Source organism: Delphinus delphis, chromosome 16 (genome assembly GCF_949987515.2).
Source record: "Delphinus delphis chromosome 16, mDelDel1.2, whole genome shotgun sequence".
NCBI classification, from domain to species: domain Eukaryota; kingdom Metazoa; phylum Chordata; class Mammalia; order Artiodactyla; family Delphinidae; genus Delphinus; species Delphinus delphis.
In genome coordinates, this window is record NC_082698.1 from 81,822,989 (window position 1) to 81,839,821 (window position 16,833).

The following is a 16,833-nucleotide window of genomic DNA, read 5'->3' on the forward strand; positions in this document are numbered from 1 at the left end:
CAGGAGTCTGACTTATCATGCTGAATGGGGAAGCATCTAAGTTTGTTTGTTTCAACACAGGAGCAGGGGCTTCCCTGGTGGTCCAGTGGTAAAGAATCCGCCTTCTGATGCAGGGGACGTGGGTTTTATCCCTTGTCAGGGAACTAAGATCCCACATGCCATTGGCAACTAAGCCCACGCGCCACAAATAGTGAGCCTGCGTGTCGCAAACTACAGAGCCCACGTGCCCTGGAGCCCACGCGCCACACCTAGAGAAGAGAAAACCCGCACGCCACAACTAGAGAGAAGCCTGTGCACCACAACGAAGATCCCACGTACCGCATCGAAAGATCCTGCATGCCTCAACGAAGATCCTGCGTGCTGCAACTGAGACCCGATGCAGCCAAAAAAAATAAAATCAATCAATCCATCTTAAAACAAACAAACAAATAAACGAAACCCCCCACAGGAGCAGCACGCGGTTTCCATGTTGAGAAAGATAATTCTGAACTAGTGGTTTTGGAAGGTGGATTGATAGCTGGGATAGGTACTGGCAGCAGGGAGACCAGTCAGGAGATGGCTACAATAATCTAGGGAGAGCTGGGGAAGGTGAGTTGTGTCTCAGCTCACGGCATCCTTGAAACACTGAAGGGAAAGCTCCAGTGATCCGCAGGAGTGGCCCAACCTGGCATGCCAGTGAGGACGGCTGGCACGGGAAAGAACTGGATACGGATGGAACTCTTGGTAGCCTGACGACTAGTTCTTCAAGACACGATCCTGACTGGATTCGATCTTTCTGGCCTTCCTGCCTGAGCCAGAGTGCATTTTGATTTCGTGACTACCCTGCACTGTTTCTTAAATCAGTATTACATTCATGTTCCCCTTGTGGATTAAGTGGGGCTGACTATGAATGCCTTCCCAGTTTCTGCCTGTGCAGTCCCGACACTGCACCCAGTACAAGTGGTGATGGAGACACTCAGGAAGCTGCCCTGAGGACCTTTCATGACTATTCATGACTGGGAGGGCCCACTTGACAACTAAACAGATGTGGAGAGAAATAAGAAATAAGAAGAAGAAGCCGGGGAGACTCTGATGTGTCCATCTCAGACAACTGCATGATTAGCAGAGCCTTGAAATGCAAGAGTAGGCTGGGGTGAAAGCTGATTTAAACTTCTGGAGTTCAAAGTGCCGGCAGGACATGAAGGTAGCTCTCCGGCAGACAGCTGGAAGCACTGATAGTGTCTTCTCCATTTGGAATTCTGCACCTTCAGCCAAATGCCCACAGGTCATGTCAGACACTATGTAAAAGCCTAGCCAGAAGCTTCCTGTCTAAAATACTTAAAAAGAGTGTGTTGCACCCTGTTTTTCTGTTATGGTCTTTCCAGCACTTCAACCCTTAATTTATACTCCAACTTTTCCTGGTATCTCCTTGGTTTTCTTGCTTGGCATTATCAGATTCTAACGTGCCATAATTATATTTACCTTTTTCATTCTTTGTCACTGTGTGCTACATACAAGTGAGGATTATTTTTCTGTTTTATTCACTGTTGTACCCCTAGTGACTAGAACAGCATCTCACATATGCTAGGCACACAGCAAATACCTGTTGAATAAATGAAAGAAAAAGTAAGTAACTTTTTAAAAAACATTTCACGTATATTCAAACCTTATATCCATTAGCAGTAGGCCTACATGAGGGGAATTATAAAAAAGTATTATATTTATAAATATGTTTCTCAAAATGACTATCCACTCTACTAATTCCAGATCTAATTACACTGGAATAATTAATTGCTTTATGTCCTACTTAGAGATTTCTCAAAATTATAGCATTAGGATGTTAATATTATCTCCTAAACTATAAAATGATGTTTAATTTGCTTCTTCATGTAAGTTAAACATAATTAGAATGCTTAGTGGACCAGAAGGCAATTTTGTTTGATGAAGCTGGTCTTCCTCTTTTAGTATTAGGTTCACTTAATGTAAGATGACATTATCTTTATAGATCATTTAAATTTTATATGGATTACCTTTACAAAATATTTCTAAAATACAGTCATTTCATTGTTACAGTGTTACTCATGGATTAGTTAAGATCCCCTTGAGGAAGTCTATTATTTCTACTTCCCTCTGAAATAGTTAAAGTGTTCATAAAACTTAACTCATCAGAGAGCATGGGAGATGTCATACAGATCTTGATGGCATAAACATTCCTGAAGAGTTCTGAAGTATTTTGATCATTTTGAAAATAAATTTAAAATCCAATTAATAAAGAAGTGATTTTCTAAAATGTATGCAACATAAGTAGCACAGGAAATTCTTTAGAAATTTCATTTTAAACACTTTGTTCAAGAAGTAAGTCTTCTCTGCAGCAATGAATTTCTCACCATCTTCACTTGTTTATTATATTCAGGTGATTGGTATTAATTTGTCTCTTGTTTCTGTTTGCATCTTCATTTTGAAGTCCGATTGGCATTCGTTCCGTACAGAAAACAATTTAATTTTCATTGAGGCCTTTTCAGACTATGTACATCTGCAAAAAATATCAAAGGAATGATCCAGAGCAGCAGCTACTACAAGGGAAGGATCTTCGTTGGAAACGTGAGTAAGAAAGTAACCAAAGTTATTAATCATTTTCTCAATCCTTTCCACATCCCTGCCAGTGATTCCTAGGATACAATACTAATAATATTTCCTCTGACATAGGCATTACTATAATGAAAGCTCCCTTTACATAGTAACATTGACTCAATCGGGAGTCAAATGCTGAGAAATATTTGTAGAGGCCATTGTTTGCAAAAGATGCCTTCTTACATTTTTTTGGAATTGCCATGCATAAGCAAAATTTGATCAACAGAAAAGAAACTGTGATGGACGTTCTGCAAGGTCCCAATGGTTCTGACAGCAAAAGAAAAGAAAGGGTCTAGTGAAAAAGCAATTTGCAGATGGATACATAAGAGTATAATGTCATTTCTGTGAAAAAAATTCCAATACACAAAACTATACCCTTCTATTACGTACACAGAATGGTGACTGTAGAAAGTATGTGGGTAGCAGTTTCCAGAAGGGTGCTGGATTTAACTTGGTATTCTTTAAATGTATGGCCCTGAGATTATATATAATTACTCATGGAATAAAACGATGTGGAGAAAGACTTCACACGATTATAGAAGAAAAGACAAAATGGGTCAAAAACTCAACTCAAAACAAATTTTTGAAGGTGGCTCTAAGGAATTAGTTTGGAAGGGTAGTGGAGTGTAAACGTGCTCTACAGAGCTCTTTGAATTAGCTGCGTAAATTGTGTCTTTTAACTTTTACAACAAGATTGGGGCAGGTAGTATTATTTGCTCTTTACAGATGGGCAAACTGAGACTCAGGAAGGTGTCCCACTTTCAAATCTCACATACATATTAAGGGAGTTTGAATTCGAATTAGGTTCTTTCTCCAAAATCCATCCTTCTGCCAGTGCACCAGATTGCTTCCAGTAACTTTGTCAATTTCATTCTGTGACCACTTACTAACATCTTTTGTTTTTAAGTCCTTTCATCCTTTTATTATTTGAACACTGTTATTCTATTACAAACAAATGAGTATATTATTGATTGGTTCTTTTAGATCAAAACAAATGTATTTAACAAATGTTTTACACAGTTATTGTAGAATCACTGCAGAATAAGAAAAGATTAAAGAAGGAAAAAAACTCTACATGTCCTACCATTTAAAGGTAGTCACTGTTAACATTTTGGTAAACATCCCATTGCAGTACTGTTTTATAGTCAGCTTTTACGAATTACTCATTCGGGGGACTTCCCTGGTGGTACAGTGGTTAAGCATCCGCTTGCCAATGCAGGGGACATGGGTTCAAGCCTTGGTCCGGGAAGATCCCACATGCCACGGAGCAACTAAGCCCGTGTGCCACAATTACTCAGTCTGTGCTCTAGAGCCCGCAAGCCACAACTACTGAGCCCACGTGCTACAACTACTGAAGCCCACGCGCCTAGAGCCCATGCTCCGCAGCAAGAGAAGCCACCACAATGAGAAGCCCGTGCACCGCAAGGAAGAGTAAGCCCTGCTTGCCGCACTAGAGAAAGCCTGAGTGCAGTAACGAAGACCCAACGCAGGCAAAAATAAATAAATAATTAAAAAAAAAAAATTACTCATTCAGGACTTCCCTGGTGGCACGGTGGTTAAGAGTTGGCTGCCAACGCAGGGGACATGGGTTTGAGCCCTGGTCTGGGAAGATCTCACATGCTTGGAGCAACTACGCCTGTGCACCACAACTACTGAGCCTGCGCTCTAGAGCCTGCGAGCCACAACTACTGAGCCTGCGAGCCACAACTACTGAAGCCGTGCGCCTAGAGCTCGTGCTCCGCAACGAGAGAAGCCACCACAATGAGAAGCCCACGCACCGCAACGAAGAGTAGTCCCTGCTTGCCGCAACTAGAGAAAGCCCGCACGCAGCAACCAAACCCAATGAAGCCAGAAATAAATAAATAAATTTATTTAACAAAAAAAAGAATTACTCATTCAACAAGTATTAATTGAATGTTGAAATATGTCATTATATAACAATGTGTTGTAAACATTTTCCCATCATTAAATATCTTCCACGGTCACACTTGTTGCACTGTAAAATTTTTAAGATCAATCTCTACCCTTTTGCTTATTTAATGGAGGATACAAGCTAATATTTTTGTATTTAATGAGAAACTCCAGAGAAATTAAATTATTATTTTAGTAATAGAGGCTCTAAGTTCTCTACAGAACCAAGTGTCATAACATTTGTAACTTGTTTTACCTGCTTTGAAGCCATTTCGTTTGGGTTGCTATATGCTGGAGGTTGGCAAATTATGACCTGAGGGTCAAACCTGACCCACTGTCGGTTTCTGTGATACAGTTTATAGGAACACAACCACATTCATTTAGTTACTTGTCTTTTGCTGTTTTGTGCTACAACAGCAGAGTTGGTGGCCCACAGAAAGAGTGTGGCCCCCCAAAGCCTAAAATATTTAATATGTGGGCCTTTACAGAAAAGGTTTGCTGACCCCTGATACACACTACAATGTTGATTCCCGCTCAAAGCTTCTCTGGCCCATATGCTCACAAATCCCCATATTCTGGTACTAGAGACGCGATTCCAAATAGAGCATCCAGGTCCAGAACATAATGTCAGATGCCCAAATCAGAATCAGTCTACACAGCTTCCCCCAAATTCATGAAATCAACAAAATGCAAATAAAACCAAACATTACCCAGCCTGCAGCATTAGTAGGAGACAGGGAACAACTCAAACATCAAATTACCTGTAAGAAGAGAAATAAACACCAAACTCCAGTAGAATTCCTGCTCCTACAAGCCTATGGAGGCTAAGAGTAGGGGGACAGTGGCTTAAGCAACTCCATTTAAAAGAAAAGAGGGGAGCAAAGGACTTAAAGCATTGACCAAAATCACCCCAGGAAGAAAACGTTCCACATTGAGTGTTAGCACTCAGGTCTGGGAGGTGGTCATTCACAGTCCTGGATACATGGAAGACGCTTGAAGGTGATGGGGCTGGAAGCAGCTGCCTCCAATCAGGACTTGTCCTGCAGGGTGTCAGTCAACAGAGAGGGGGTGGGGCACCCCGGAGACACCACAGCAAGGGGAAAAGAGAAAGTTAAATCAAGGATCCTAAATAGGACACACCAACACTTTCACTCTCCAACACTACCATAAACTCATTTATTTAAAAGAAACTGTATGTCCATATCCTGGCTGAATTGGGCATTCATATTATGTGTTAAATGCCCAGGAATAGCAAAAAATTAAACCAACTCCATACAAAGCAACTATAAGAACACAAAAACAAAACAAACAAACCAAGAATCATACTTTTAGCTGATGAAAACTCTCTCCCCCAAACCAGCCACCAAGTAGTATACTGTGACACAAAATTCTATGAATTATATATTCTCAAATAAGCATGTAAAGATAATTTTGTAGAATACCACTTAGAATCATAAATTCAAACACCAAGAAGAAATATGGACCTCCCGCCACAAAAAAACAAAACAAAGCAAAAAACAGTAAGAAATGCAACAAGAATTGATCAAAGTCAGTAAAGTAATTGAAGAAAAAAGCATAAGGTCTAAAAAATGAAGGACTACAAAGTGCCCAAGGAAGAAGGAATTCAAATAAAGACCTAATAATAAACAATGAAGAAAGTGAGTAAAACAACAAGGGGATGAAACTGAGATAAAGATATTTTAAAAGGGATTAGAGAGAATATGATGGGAATGGAAAACAGACACACACAAAATCAACATACATATAACTGGAATCTCTGAAGAAAAGAAATGAAACAAGGGAATAAAACTAGTGTTGTTTTAAAAAAAAAAACTTTCCCAAAGTGAGAAAACATTAATATAGATATTGAAAGGGCTCACCACATACATGGGAAAAATGACCTGTTATGATGAACTCCGAGGTATAACTTAGAAAAATCAACAATGAAATATTCCCAATGTTTAAAATGCAATTAAAAATTACTGTACACTAGAAACTAACACAACACTGTAAACAAACTATACTTCAATAATTTTTTTTAAATTACTAAACCTGCAAAGAAGCAGAGAAATGTAATCCATAAACAAAGAAAAATTAATCCAATTGCAACAGACCCAGAAACAGTGTGGAATAAGCAGAGAAATCCTTTATTTATTTATTTATTTTATTGAAGTATAGTTGATTTACAATGTTGTGTTAGTTCCAGACGTACAGCAGAATATATATATTCTTTTTCAGAGTCTTTTCCCTTATAGGTTATTACAAAATATTGAGTAGGTCAATATTTATTTATACAGTAGGTCCTTGTTGGTTAACTATTTTATATATAGTAGTGTGTATATGTAATCCCAAACTGCTTATTTATCCCCCCCTCCCCTTTCCCCTTTGGTAACCATAAGTTTGTTTTCTATGAGCAGACAAATCCTTTAAAACACCTTTTATGAAAACACTCAAGGATGTAAAGAAAAATACAGATGTACTGAGGGGAGAAATAGAAGATATAGAAAGAAAAGGCCAAATGGAAATTCCAGAGCTGAAAAAGATGATGTAACCAAAATGAAAAAAATCACTGGATGAGATTATCAGAAGACTAGACACTGAAAAAAAAAAAAGATCATGTGCCTGAAGATACAGCAAAAGAAATGCTTTCAAATGAAAGCACAGAGGGGACAAAAAGACTGAGGGGAAAAAACAAAAGAACTTCACTTCAGTGATCTATGGGACAATATTAAGTTGTCTAATATATGTATTATTTGAATCTCAGGAAAGTGGGAGCAGAAAACTATTTGAAGAAACAATAGCTAGAATGTTTTCTGACTTGATGAAAACTATAAACATACATATCCAGGAAGCTCAACGAAGTTAATCAGAATTACAACAAAGAAGACAACACCAAGTCATGTTACTGTCAAATCACTGAAAACTAGTGACAAAGAGAAACGTTTAAAAGCATTCAGAAAATGAAACACGTTAGCAGTGGACCAAAGGTAATAAGTACCAAAGACAATTTTCAGAAACAATAGAGCCAGAACGCAATGGAAGGACAACTATGTTTGGCTAGAAGAAAACCCCTCAACTTACAGTTCTATATCCAGCAAACATATTTTTCTTTTTTTTTAATATTTATTTTTTTATTTGGCTGCATCAGGTCTTAGTTGCGGTATGTGGGATCTAGCTCCCTGACCAGGGATCGAACCCGGGTCCCCTGCATTGGGAGCATGGCGTCTTAACCACTGGACCACCAGGGAAGTCCAAAAATATTTCTCAAAATAAAGGCAAAATAAAGAGTTTTCAGGCAAACAAATGGTGGGAGAATTATTATTATTTTTTTCGGCCAGCCAGACTTGTACTAAAGAAGTATATGGAAGTTCATTGTGCTTAAGGAAAATTATGGCAGAAAAACACCACTCCACCAAAGTAGAACAGGAGAGAGAAAGTGAAGGGGCAGAAGAGGGTAAGGAAGAGAAGGAGAAAGAAGGTAGAGGAGGAGGGGAAGCAGAAGCAAGAGCAGGAAATCAAGAAGAGAAACAGAACAAGCAGAAGCAGAAGAAGCCTCCTGTAAATAAGAGGGCCATGTGCATATGTTTATGTATTTTCTATACCTGCTTTCACATTACAATAGCAGATGTGAGTAGCTGTGACAGAGACCAGTTTACTATCTGGTTGTTTATGGAAAATGTTTGCTGACCCGTAGTCTATGTATTTCAGTTAAATGGTAGAGACTATCAGATTGAATATAAAAGCAAGAGCCAACTATATACTATCTCCAAGAAATGTGCTTAAAACATAGAGACATAAGTAAAAGAATGAAAATAATATACCATACGAACACTAATTGTAAGATAAAGTGCTTATTAATATCAAAGTAAGCTTTGGGAAAGGTATAAGTAGCAGGAATAAAGGGGGACATTTCCTAATGATAAAAAGATCAGTTCAGTAAGAAGGCATACAATTTCAATGGAGTATTTAACAGAGCATTAAAATATAAAAAAGCAAAACCTCACAGAACAGAGAGAATAAGAACAACCCATAACTGTAGTAGATTTCAACATCCTTTCTCAACAACTGATAGTACACAGAAAATAAGTAAGAATACAGAAGATTTGAACATTATCAACCAACTTGACCTAACTGACGTCTGTAGAACACTTGACTCAGCAACAGCAGAAAATACATTCTTTTTAAGCATACAAAGACCATTCACCAGAATAAGCCATAGACTGGGTCATAAAATAAGCCTCCAAAATTGACAGAGGATTGAAATCATAGAGAATATGTTCTCTGATCAAAATGGACTAAATTAGAATTCAACGGAAGAAAGACATCTGGAAATCCCATATATCTGAAAATTAAATAACACATTTCTAAATAAGCCATAGGTCAAAGAAGAAATAACAAGAGATATTACTGAAAAACATATTTTACTGAATGAAGATAAAAACACAACATATTAACACATATGGATTGCAGCTAATGTAATGTTTAGAGAGGAATTTATACCTTTAAGTGTATAAAGTGTAGTATATCTAAGGCTATCTAGCAATTGCATATATTTTCTTGGTTGACATGTTACTAGAGACTGCTTTACCTGGAAACAACTAAAACCAGTATTTTCTCAATAACTCCATGTCAGTATTACATATGCAGCTCATTTTGAATAATTTGTAAATCCTGTTCCTGGTTTTTAAAAGTCAGATGTCCAAAGTGCTTAGAAAAGAAGAAAGGTCTAAAATCATTGACTCAAGTTTCTACCTTAACAAACAGAAAAAGACAGCAAATTAAATCCAGAGTGAATTGAAAAAGGAAATTATTCACATAATAGCCAAAATCAATAGAACAGACAACAATAAAGAAAATCAATGAAAACAAAATTGCTTTCCTAAGAGAAACAAAACTGACAAGTCCTGAAACTTATATACTATTGTATATCAATTATACCTCAAAAAAAACCAACCACAAAACTGACAAATTTTTAGCTAGATGGATTAGAGGGGAAAAAGAGAGAAAATACAAATGATCAATATTAGGAAATTAGCTAAATGTTCAAACATAGGAGTCTGTGATATATAATATCACAGATATATAAACTATGATATATTCACATGATGGAGACCCATGAAGTTGTAATAAAAATGAGGAAGAACTCTAGGACAAGATATGTGCTGGTTTCCAGGATATATTAAGTAAAATAAGTAAAATGCAGAACAGTACATGCAATATGCTATTTTGTGTATAAGAGAAGAGGAAATAAGAAAACATACACAAATCTGCTTATAAAAAGAAATACAGGAGACATTACAGCTGATACTACAGAAATACAAATAATTATGAAAGACTACTATGAATAAACATATGCCAACAATCTCGATAACTTAGAAGAAATGGATGAATTTCTAGAACCAGAAAACCTACCAAGACCAAATCTAAAGAAATAGAAAACCTGAACAGACAACTAAGGGGCATGGAGATTGAATCAATAATCAAAAACCTCCCAAGAAAGAAAAGCTCAGGACCAGATGGTTTCACAGGTGAATTCCACCAAACATTTAAAGAAGAATTAACACCAGTCTTTCTCAAACTTTTCCCAAAAATTGAAGAGGAGGGAACACTTCCAAATTTATCTTATGTGGCCAGCAATACCCTGACACCAAAGCCAGACAAAAACACTACAAGAAAAGAAAATTACAAACCTGTATTCCTGATGAAGATAGATGTAAAAATGCCCAACAAAATACTAGCAAATCAAACTTAATAGCACATTAAAAGGATCACTCACCATGAGCAAGTGGGATTTATCCCTGAGATGCAAGGATGGTTCAACATATGAAAATCAATAAATGTGATACACCACATTAATAGTATGAATGAAATGAAATATTAAAATCATATAATCATCCCAATAGATGAGAAAGCATTTGACAAAATACAACATCCTTTCATACTAAAAACACTCAGCATAATAAAGGCCAATATGGCAAGACCACAGCTAACATCCTACGCAATGGTGAGAATTTTAAATCCTTTCTTTCAAGGTCAGGAACAAGACAGGAATGCCCACTCTCACCTTTTCTGTTTGACATAGTACTGGAAGTCCTAGCCAGAGCAATTAGGCAAGGAAAAAAAACAATAAAGGGCATCCATAGCAGAAAGGAAAAATTAAATTATCTGTGTTCACAGACGACATGATCTAATACATAGACAATCCTAAAGATCCAACAAAAAATAGTTGGAACTAATAAATGAATTCAGTAAAGTTGGAGGATGCAAAATCAACACACATAAATCAGTTGCATTTCTATACACTAACAACAGACTATCTGAAAGAGAAGTTAAGAAAGCAATCCCATTTACAATAGCATTGAAAACAATAAAATACTTAGGAATAAATTTAACCAAGGAGGTGTAAGACCTTTACACTGAAAACTATGAGACATTGAAGAAAGAGGTTGAAGGAGATACAAACAAATAGAAAGATATTCCATGTTCCTGGAAGAATTAATGTGGTAATGTCCATATTACCAAAAATGACCCACAGATTCAGTGTAATCCCAATCAAAACTGCAATGGCATATTTTCACAAAAATAGAAAAAACAATTCTAATATTTGCATGGAACCACAAAAGACTCCGAATAGCTGAAGCAACCTAGAGAAAGACAAACAACACTGGAGCCATCACAATACCTGATTTCAAGCTATATTACAAAGCTAAAGTAATCAAAACCATATGGTCCTGGCATAAAAACAGACACACAGAACAGTGGAACAGAATATAGTTTAGAAATAAACCTGTAAATATATGGTCAACTAATTTTTGAGAAGGGTGTCAAGAACACACGATGGGACAAGGGCAGTCTCTTTAATAAATGATGGTGGGAACACTGGATATTGTCATGCAGAAGAATGAAACTGGACACCTATATTTCACCACTAACAAAAATTAACCTGAAATCGAATGTAAGACCTGAAACCGTAAAACTTTTAGAAGAAAACATAGGGGAAAAGATCCTTGACATGGGTCTAGGCAATGATTTCTTGGATAAGTCAGCAAAAGCACAAGCAACACAAACTAAAATAAACAAGTGGGACTACACTAAACTAAAGAGCTTCTGCACGGCAAACAGTAAATTGAAAAGGCAATCTACAGAATGGGAGAAAATATTCAAAAACCACATACATGATACAAAACTAATAGCCAAAATATGTAAAGAATTCACATAGGGGCTTCCCTGGTGGCGCAGTGGTTGAGAGTCCGCCTGCCAATGCAGGGGACAGGGGTTCGTGCCCCGGTCCGGGAAGATCCCACATGCCGTGGAGCGGCTGGTCCCGTGAGCCATGGCCGCTGAGCCTGCGCGTCCCGAGCCTGTGCTCCGCAACGGGAGAGGCCACAACAGTGAGAGGCCCGCGTACGGCAAAAAAAAAAAAAAAAAAAAAAAAAGAATTCACATAACTCAATAGCAAAAAAAGTGAACAATCCAATTATATATTGAGCAAAGGACCTGAATAGGTTTTTCAAAGCAGACATACAAATGGCCAATAGGTATATGAAAAGTTGCTCAATATCATTAATCATCAGGGAAATGAAAATCAAAACCACAGTGAGATATTACCTCACACCTGTTAGGATGGCTTTTATCAAAAAGACATGAGATAACAAATGTTGGCGAGGATGTGCAGAAAAGGGAACGCTTATACACTATTGGTGGAAATGTAAATTGGTAGGGCCATTATGGAAAACAGTATGGCAGTTCCTCAAAAAATTTAAATTGAACTACCATAGGATCCAACAATCCCACTTCTGAGTATATATTTGAAGGAATTGAAATCAGTATCTCAAAGATATCTGCATACCCATGTTCATTGCAGCATTTTTCCCAGCAGCCAAGATATGAGAACAACCTGTTTGTCAACCGATGAATAGACAAAGAAGTTGTGGGTTATATATATATATAGAAAATTCAGACATGAGAAAGGAAAAAATCCTTTCATTTGCAACAGCATGGATGGACCTTAAGGGCATTATGCTAAGTGAGATAAGTCAGACAGAGAAAGACAAATACTGTATGATCTCACTTATATGTGGAATCTAAAAAAGTTGAACTCGTAAAAACAGTGAGTAGAATGGTGGTTTCCAGGGGCTGGGGCTGGGGAAATTGGAGAAATGTTTATGGGTACAAACTTTCAACTAGCAAATAAATAAGTTCTGTAGCTCTAATGCACAACAGATTGATTATAGCCAACAATACTGTATTATAAACTTCAAAGTTAAGACTGCATCTTAGTTGTCCTCAACATAAACAAGAAAGTTCTGTGACATGATAAAGGTACCAGGAACACTAATCATATTGTAATATATAAATGTATCAAATTAACAAGCTGCATGCCTCAAACTTACATGATGTTATATGTCAATTATATTTCAATAAAGAAAAATACAGGATGGATAAACCAGAAAATAAGAAGAAGACTGGTTACTCACAGAGGCAAGGAGGTGAAGTGGATGGATGGAAGGAATAGGGATAGATACTTCTCTGAATGTAACTTTTTTAATAGTTTCCCTTTGAAATCATGTTAATGTTTTACATATGTAAAAAATTAAATCAATGAGGAAGGGTGAATGCCCTAACACTGAATGCAAACACAACTAAACAACACTAGCTGGACTGCAAATTCATAACACTACAGCACTGAAGGGAATAAAAATGAAAACTAAATCAATTACTTTTGAACAGAGTACTTTGACTACATATTCTCAATCTAGGAGAAAAAAAGAACTTCAGACCAATCTTGAACTCAATATTTGTTTTTGTTTTGTAGCAGTGGTAGCAGTATGTGTGTGGTAATTATGAAACTACTTTACTTGTAGCAAATTGTGTTAACGTCTGTAGCCATAGTTCACACTACAGACGAAGGGAGATACAAATAAAGAACAGGGGAAGGCAATGAAGAACCTTGTGGTATTGGATTGGAATTGGAGGTATCAGTATGAACTCAAGATTACTTAGCTCTGTAGGCTGAAAGGGTCTAGAAGCAATGATATCCTAGTTGCAATAAGCACACTTATAATCTAGATCTTGGTTTCCAGATACCATTACTCACTAAAAGGATGCAGGGGTCACTGAATAAATGACTGATCCCAGGGTTGAGGCAGGGAAGGTATAATTTGAGCCTGGAACATCTTGTTGAACCAGAAGTGCTCAAACAAACAAACAAGATATATATAGCATGGAAAAAAGACACAGAAGTCTTGAAGGAACTCCTACTATCCATGTCTGGGACACTTCGAGCACAAAAATAAATAAGGATGCAACGGATTATAATCCACTGAATTAAACAGGATCCGTGAGTCTATATTGATGATTAAATAAAGAAAGGAAGGCTCTTCCTTTCAGTAAAATGCTCACTAGTGTGAAGGGAGTAGTGGAGTTGGATAAACACTATGTTGGTTCAGGCAAGAATTGCTAAGGAATGTTATATCTAGTTTGATGAGGTCTTAAAAAGTGTCTCCCCACAGATTACTTATTAATTCCACAGAGAAGAACAGTAACTATATAGCGGAGACACAAAACAATACCTTGACCAGATGATCAAAATTAATATAACCAGTTAAGGACAGATGGACACCATGTACCTCCAAATGTGATACCCAGAAAAGGACACGACATTACTTCCTTAGTATTTCAGCCAGAGAGTGTATAATCTGAATCTAGCTCTAATCACGAGGACGACAAATCCAAACTGAAGAACATTCTGTAAAACAACTGACATATATTCTTCAAAAATGTCAATGTCATAAAAGAAAAAAAAAACATTGAGAATGGAATAAAAATGGCTTTTAAATTTAACAACTAGAACATCATTGCCAATTTGGTAGTGATGGAGATAGAAATCAGATCACAGTGGGCTCAAAAAGTGAATGGGAACTAAAAACACAGCATCCAGGTAACTCCTGTGAGGAAAGGAGACAGGGTGAACAAGGTACGCCAATTCATAAATGGTTAATAATATACTTTTGTGTGGGACATATTAGGCTGAGCGACACGAATATGCTATCTTTATGGGGCAAATGATGTTAGAAAAATTGTATATTTACATTCAAAAGAATGAAATTGGATGGACCCTTATCTATGACATACACAAAAATCAACTCGAAATGTATTAAAAATTTAAACGTAAGACCTGAAACTGTAAAGCTCCTAGAAGGAAACATAGTGGGAAAGTCATAATATTAGTTTAGGCAATGATTTCTTGGATATGACACATAAAGGATAAGCATCAAAGGCAAAAATAGACAGGTGGCACTACATCTCACTAAAAAGCTTCTGCACAGCAGAGGAAACGTAAACAGTGAAAAGGCAGCCTATGGAATGGAAGAAAATATTTGCAGACTCTATATCTAAGGTGCTAATATCCTTACATAAAGGACCTACTGCAACTACAATTCAACAGCAAAATAAACAAATAGCCCAAAAAATGGACAAAGGATGTGAAAGGACATTTCTCCAATGAAGACATACAAATGACCAAAAGGTACATGAAAAGGTGCTCACATCACTAATCATCAGGGATATGCAAATCAAAACCACAATGAGATATCAACTCAAACCTGTTAGGATGGATATTATAAAAAAACAAAACAAAGCAAAAACAAAAAATAACAAGTGCTGTCAAGGATGTGAAGAAATTATAACCCTTGTACAGTGTTGGTGGGAATCAAAAATGGTGCTACCACTATGGAAAACATTATGGAGGTCCGTCAAAAAAATTAAAATAGATCCAGCAATCCCACTTCTGGGTATATATCCAAAAGAATTGAAATCAGAAACTTGAAGAGATATCGGGACTCCCATGTCCATAGCAGCTTTAGTCACGATAGCTGAGATATGAAAATAAATATGCATGGATGGATGAATGGATAAAGAAAATGTGACCTAAGCATGCAATGAATATCATTCAGCCTTAAGGAAAGAAGGAAATCCTGCCTTTTGCAACAACATGGATGAACCTGGAGGACATTATGCCAGCTGAAATAAGCCAGACACAGAAGGACAAATACTACATGATATCCCTTATATGAAGTATCTAAAATAGCTAAACTCATAGAAGCAGAGAGTAGAATGGTGGTTGCCAGGGGTTAAGGGGAGGGGGAAATAGGGAGGTATTAGTCAAAGGGTACAAAGTTTCAGTTATACAAAATGAATAAGACCTAGAGATCTACTGTATAGCATAGTGACTGTAGTCAACAATGCTGTATTGTATAATTAAAACTTTGCTAAGAGGGTAGATCTTCAGTGCTATTATCACAAAACATAACAGTAATAAATAATTAGGGCAGGAGGAAACTTCTGGAGATGGATTTTTTATGGCATAGATTGTGGTGATGTATTCATGGACGTATACTTATATTCAAAGATATCTTTTGTAAACATTAAACACGTACAGCTTTTTATGAATTAATAATAGTCAATAAAATGGCTTCTTAAAAACCAAATTATAGGATAAACATCTATGTCATTTTTGAAATAAAAAAAGGAAGCTTGAGGGCTTCCCTGGTGGCGCAGTGGTTAAGAATCCGCCTGCCAATGCAGTAGACACGGGTTCGAGCCCTGGTCCGGGAAGATCCCACATGCCGCGGAGCAACTAAGCCCGTGCGCCACAACTACTGAGCCTGTGCCCTAGAGCCTTCGAGCTGCAGCTACTGAAGCCCGCGCGCCTACAGCCCGTGCTCCGCAACAACAGAAGCCACCGCAATGAGAACCCGCGCACAGCAACGAAGACCCAACGCAGCCATAAATAAATTAATTAATTTTAAAAAAGTAAGCTTGAAACAAAATGTTTGAACATGTTGAAAACAAAGAAAGAGTGCGATGCAGAGATCAAGACGGCAGAGTAGAAGGACGCTGGGCTCCCCTCCCCTCATGAAAACATCAAAACTACAATTGCACATAGACTGACCCTCACAGAAATTGACCCGGGGCCTCCCGGAACAGCTCTTCTACAACCAACGCTGTAAAGAGAGAGCCACACGGAGTGTGGTAGGAATGGAGATGGTTGGGACCCACACCCCTAGAAGAGGAGGATATCACAGGCTCGGGGATCCCTGCCCTGGGGAGCAAGGCGTTTGAGCCACACCCCAGCCCTGAGGTCTGACACCAGGAAGACAAGCCCGCTAAGCGGAAGACAGGGGGGCTTACCGGAGTGCTGTAAGAAACCAGGCCTCCTGAACACACGCACAGCACGGACGCAGCAGATTGGAAACTGCCTGGGGCTCTGGCCTGCCTGCCAGGACCCCCCCAGTGCACGCCGCACAGCTC

General features: G+C 37.8%; 1 long non-coding RNA gene across 1 annotated transcript; it reads right to left on the reverse strand.

The window, feature by feature from the left end:
• Nucleotides 1-1,500: 1,500 nt before the first annotated feature.
• LOC132439494 (uncharacterized) lies at nucleotides 1,501-16,833 on the reverse strand. The gene is made up of 3 exons (XR_009522375.1): nucleotides 16,714-16,833; nucleotides 2,367-2,512; nucleotides 1,501-1,582 (listed from the first exon to the last, which is right to left on the reverse strand). It is a non-coding gene; the product is annotated as an uncharacterized lncRNA (long non-coding RNA).